This window comes from Triticum urartu, chromosome 5A, assembly GCF_056163025.1.
Source record: "Triticum urartu cultivar PI428250 chromosome 5A, HENAU_Tu73, whole genome shotgun sequence".
NCBI lineage: Eukaryota > Viridiplantae > Streptophyta > Magnoliopsida > Poales > Poaceae > Triticum > Triticum urartu.
In genome coordinates, this window is record NC_141877.1 from 366,315,394 (window position 1) to 366,321,393 (window position 6,000).

Consider the following 6,000-nt stretch of genomic DNA (forward strand, 5'->3'; position numbering starts at 1 on the left):
TTCTTTAATAGGAAATTCCAGAAAATAGTCAAAACTTCTAAAAATCATAGAAAATCAACCATAGCTCCAAATGCAAAGATTTATATATGAAAAATGATCAAAAAAATTCAATCTATCCATCTGTAATGGTTTCATGCATGACAAAACAAGTTAACCTTGCTGTTTAAGCAGAATAAGGTAATGCACTAATAAGGCCATGTTTAATGATCTAATATTTGAATCTTTGATTCAAATGAGTTCATCCCTTTCTATTTTAGCTTGCATTAGGCCAAGACACTTTCATCTTGCCATGTCATAGCATGCATCATATTGTTGCATATTGCCATGTGTTGATTATGTTCGATGTGACTTTCGTGGTAGGTTCTGCCTCCGAGGATAACCCCGAGTATCCGTCTGAAGGGCAGTACCCTACTACCTCTACAACAGGCAAGCAACCCATTGATCATTCCGATACAAACCCTTGTTCTCGTTTCTGCTCTTGTTTACTGCATTAAGACAACGCGATTCAAACTGCTGTGTGCTATGGTAGTTGAACCCTTATCCTCTGCATGACCTGTCATTGCCACAGTAACTAGATGAAACCCACTAGCATGTGTAGGAGTTTATTGAGCCATGTATGTGATTCCTACCTTGCTATGCCTGCTATGCTTAGAGTTGTGTCAGGTCTGGTTCATCTGGGTGATGGGCTAGAGTGATATGATCATGTCGGTAATGTGAGGGATGTGTTGAACATGTTTGGTAAAGGTATCAATGAGAGGCCATGTAGGAGTACATGGTGGGTTGTTTCATTGAGGCCGTCCATAAGAACTGAGATCTGTATGTGTGTGATTTAAGATGCAGTTACTACCGTACATTGGGCCCGAAACCAATGGACCCTCTCGGCTTATTAATCACCCTAGTGCTCTGTCCAGGGGTTGCAAATAGTTTCTGGTGTTTGTAGGTTATGTGTTGGCGGCCGTGCGTAGCGCTGACCCTAGGGGTGGGCTATGTTGCGGTAGATACACCGTGGCCGGGTATGCCGCGCGCCCGTTTCGCGTCTCGGAACCCTGTTCACATCGTTCGGGGCCGTAAGTGGAAACCTCGGCCGGACTCCCTGCGGATGGAACCTGGATAGGCGATAAACCTGGACTAGACACTTAAGTGTTTAGGTAGGCCGTGGCCGACACCCTCGCTGGGCTTCCGCTTGAAGGTTGCCGAGTACATGTCGTGTAAACGGCGGTAAGTGGTGAAAGCATGTATGACGAAGTACACCCCTGCAGGGTATAAAACTATTCGAATAGCCGCGTCCGCGGTAAAGGACTACTTGGTTGCCTATACAGTTCATAGACAAGTTAATGGTTACTACTAAAAGACTCAAGATAAGTGTGAGTACCGAGGATGGCCCTCTCGTAGGATGACGAGAGAGGATCCCCGGTGGAGTATTGTGTTGGTGAGTAGTGGACTCGTGTGCGAAAACTATTTTACTAGTGGAGTCCCGTAGGATAGCTTAGCCAAGAGTTAAAGCTGGCTTGCTGCAATAACCCCACCACCTTCTTGAGAATGAGCATGTATATTAGGTTCTGATGTAAGACTTGCTGAGTACCTTATACTCATGTTTGCTTATTTATTGTTTTCAGACGACAACACTGCCCCTTCCGATGGGTTTTATGTAGACCTTGATGTCGACGAGTGACTAGCCACCCAGGTGGTGATCCTGGCCATGGAGGGCCCTATGTAGATAGACAGGCTTCGAGAAGCCTTGTTTCTCTCTAGTGTCTGTACTCAGACTAGCTGCTTCCGCTTGTGCTTGTATGATTGTATGACTTGAGTGTCGGGTCATGTGACCCCTATCTGTATGAACATGTTATGTATGGCTCTCTGGAGCCTTTAAATAAAGTACTTGAGTTGTAGAGTTTTGTTGTGATGCCATGTTGTATGTACTCATATCGGGCATATTGTGTGTATGATTGAAATGCTTGGTATGAGTGGGATCCGACAATCTAGTTGTTTATCCTTGGCAGCCTTTCTTATGGGGAAATGTAGTCTAGTGTTCCTCGAGCCATAGTAGTCCGCTATAGCCCGGTTCACCGGAGTCCTGCTAGCCTAGCACTACTGCTCAGGACACTTGACTGGCCGACATGTGATTCACATCGTTCCTATGTCTGTCCCTTCGGGGAAATGTCACGCGGTGACATCCGGAGTCCTGCCTAGCCTGCTACAGCCCGGGTTTCCCCGGAGTCCTGTTAGCCCAGTGCTACAACCCGGAATCACTCGCTGATGACCGACATGCTCGATGTGATTCATGTATGCCTGTCTCCATAGGTCTGTGCCGCTTTGGGTTCACGACTAGCCATGTCGGCCCGGGTTCTCTGTCATATGGATGCTAGCGACACTATCATATACGTGAGCCAAAAGGCGCAAACGGTCCCGGGCCATGGTAAGGCGACACCCGTGGGATACCGTGCATGAGGTCGCAAAGTGATATGAGGTATTACCAGCTAGATCGATGTGACTTGGAATCGGGGTCCTGACACCCTCGCCGCCAGCGACGAAGGACTAGGATTCCCTTTCTCCATGGCGAGTGAAAGGAAGAAGCGGAAGCAGGAGGAGATAGATGACAGAAGAGGCTGATTTTTTTAAATAATACATTTTTTTATTAATTTTCATAAATATTACGCTGGGTAAATTGTTTTAAAAAATAATACACCGTCGGCCCGCTGCAGGCCGTTTGGGCCTAGTCGGCCCACAACAGGCCGATTGGATTCCAGTCGGCCTACAGCTGGCCGACTGGCCCCTGTCGGCCCACTGTGGGCTGATTGGGTCCTGTCGGCCCACTGTGGGCCGACTGGAGCTAATTGGCTCGCTGTGGGCTAATTGTTTTTGCAAAAAAAGTAGGCATAAAAATATATGTTTAAAAATGTTAATCATGTAATTAAAAAATATTAAACGTGTATAAAAAATGTTCCTGATGTATAAAAAAGTACAATATATGTGCAAAAAAGTTGACTGAAAATATGTTTTAAAAAGTGTTAATCATGTATTTAAAAATTGTTAAATGTGTGTATAAAAATGTTCCTTATCTATACAAAAAATATAGAATGTGTATGAAAAAAAAGTTGACACCAAAAAAATATGTTTTTTATACACACATTTAAACTTTTTTGCATATATATTGTACATTTTTTGTATACATCAGGAACATTTTTTTGATACACGTTTAACATTTTTTAATTACACGATTAACATTTTTTTAAACATATATTTTTTATGCCTATTTTTCTTGCAAAAACAATTAGCCCACAGCGAGCAATTAGCTCCAGTCGGCCCACAGTGGGCCGACAGGACGCAATCAGCCCACAGTGGGCCGACAGGGGCCAGTCGGCCAGTTGTAGGCCGACTGGAATCCAATCGGCCTGCTGTGGGCCGACTAGGCCCAGTCGGCCTGCAGCGGGCCGACAGTGTATTATTTTTGAATTTTTTTATCCAGCGTAATATTTATGAAATTAATAAAAAAATGTATTATATTTTAAAAAGTAGCACAGAAGAGTGCGGGATGCCATTCCCCCTTCCCCCTCCTTATAAAGGGGCGGGGTCGGGGCTCGGCCGCCCCGCTCGGCCAATCCAGCCACTAGAGGCGCGGGGAATCAAGACCGACCCGCTGCCCCAACCAGCGACGACCCGGTTTCCTGCCTCTACTGCTTGCCACCCCAAGCACATGGAGGACGCATGGCAAAGATGCAGAATCGAGGGGACGGGTGAAGCGACCTCTCCCCACCCCGTGATCGTGGGGTGTGGACGCCTTGGAGACCGCAATCCGGCCCCGCGCAGTAAATAACCCGCGCCTCCACGCCTCCCTCCTTTCATGGGGAAGGCGCGAGCTGCCCATTTACTGCAATGTGACGCATGCATGCAGGAACCGCCCCACGCATGCCGCCCACGTCAAGCGCGCCCATCCACGCCACGCCGCGCCATGCGCGAGTCAGGGGAAGCGCAGTGCGTGAAAAGTTTTACCACGGTAAAAACCGCCTCGCCTGCCCGCGCACCGTTTTGGGCCTGGCCCAACAACATGTCGCGCTTATGTGTGGCCCAGGCCCGGGGGCTCCTGCCGGTGTACAAAAGAAGGGGCGCGCTTTTGTACCCCTTTACCGGTGCACGGACAGTCGAAGCCGCGCCCTTGGCCACACCAAGCAGAGCAGGGGAGGTGAACCGAGGTAAAACCAAAGCCCAAGACAGCCAGAGAAACGCCAAGGCCAAGACCATAATGAGCAGAGGGAAGAAGCAGGTTCTCCCGGCAAGACCCTTGCCGGGGCAGCTCGCCCCACACCAACAGAGCGAGCCACCCTTGAGTCCACGATCTCCAACATCATGTTGGGCTAGGGCTCGGGAGGCACCTCCATGGTGGCATGCAGATCTTTGTGAAGACAAGGAACACTCAAGATCAGACGAGGATTAGAAGACGACGATCCTTGGCAAGATCCTTGCCGAGGAAGGCCACCAGGCCCCCGGCAAGGTCCTTGCCGGGGAGAACAGCATGCCACAGAAAGGCCCTTGCCGGGCCACCTGGCAAGGCCCTCGCAAAGGGCGCCAGCAGGGCCACGTCCAGGCCCGCACCAGCCAAGTCTCCATCGCCGTTCGCATGCAACTGCCAGCCCATCCAGCTGGGCAGGCACCTGCGTGGCAACATGCAGCTCCCAGGCCAACTCAGCAAGTGCCTGCGTGGCGGCATGCAAATCTTCGTGAAGGCTTTGCCACCGCGCCACCTCAGCTGCCCGCCTGCCTACATGGCGCCGCATGCATCGCTGACCAGGGCACGTGTCAAAGCAAGGAGGAGCGGCGACGGACGGGACGGGCCTCGTTCCCATCCCCAATAAAGCAAGGGACACCTAAGCGATGCATTAAATGCGCCTTGTCTTGTAATACGAGCGATAAGCTCATAACACTGTGCGCCTTTCCACCTCCTGTGTGCCATTGTGGCAGCCTCTTTCGACTATAAAAGGAGGCCCATGGCATACTGGAGAAGGATTTGGCCTTTTCGAACCACACACTCACCACAGCTAGTTCGAGAGCTCAAGAACTCTCTGAAATACACCCACCAAAGCAGGACTAGGGTTTTACGCATCCTCGTAGCCTAAACCTAGGTAAACGATCCTCGTGCTGGTTACTAATCCTGCTCTTCTCGCAACCCCGCGCCCCGGCAACCGTAGTAGGGGTTCTTGTGATCCCATAGGTGTCGTTCCATACCGACAGGTCCACATCCTCATGTTCCTGCCATGGCACTGTTAAGCTTTTCTGAAGTATACCAGATAGAAGTATTAGTCCAACAATTTGTATGTTGACATGAATTACCAAAACCACCAAGGGAGCAAGTGTGCTTTCAATCTCGGCCAAACCACTCATTCCACTTCAGTCCCATCGATTTCTCTTAGACTAATATGCTTTATTGATCTCGAACGAAACGATTAAAACCGGTCGGTGTCATCCAAACTCACTGTCTCTAGTAGTTACTCATCTCGGAGCCACCAAGTTGTTTCACTCGGACTGACTGACAAAGCGTGGGTATATATATATATATATATATATATATATATATTTAGCGGGCGGTTCACTTGAAAATTTCTCAAACAACCCGCTCCCGCACTCCACCCCTGTCTTCGCCAAGATCACCAGATCATCGCCTTTTCTTCTCGCGAGCTCTTTCCTCTAGAATATGCGTCGTTGTCTACATTCTCTCCCATCGTCGCCACCATAGAGGACCGCCAGCAACTTAGGGTACGATTTGACCCTTTTGTGCTTCTCCAATTCTTAATGTTAGCACAAATGTTTTTCCGCATTATCCTCAACCATATGCACGATGCTATCCACCTAAAGGTTTCTAGATTTTACGGTTGAGTGAAAATTTTAGGGTTAGGTTTCCGTTGTATTCATCTCGGAATGATCGATTGGTACGTTTCGGTACCACCGAGTTGGCTCTGGCCATTTCACTAAGTATGCTTCGGTCTGACCTAAACTTACTTACTCAGT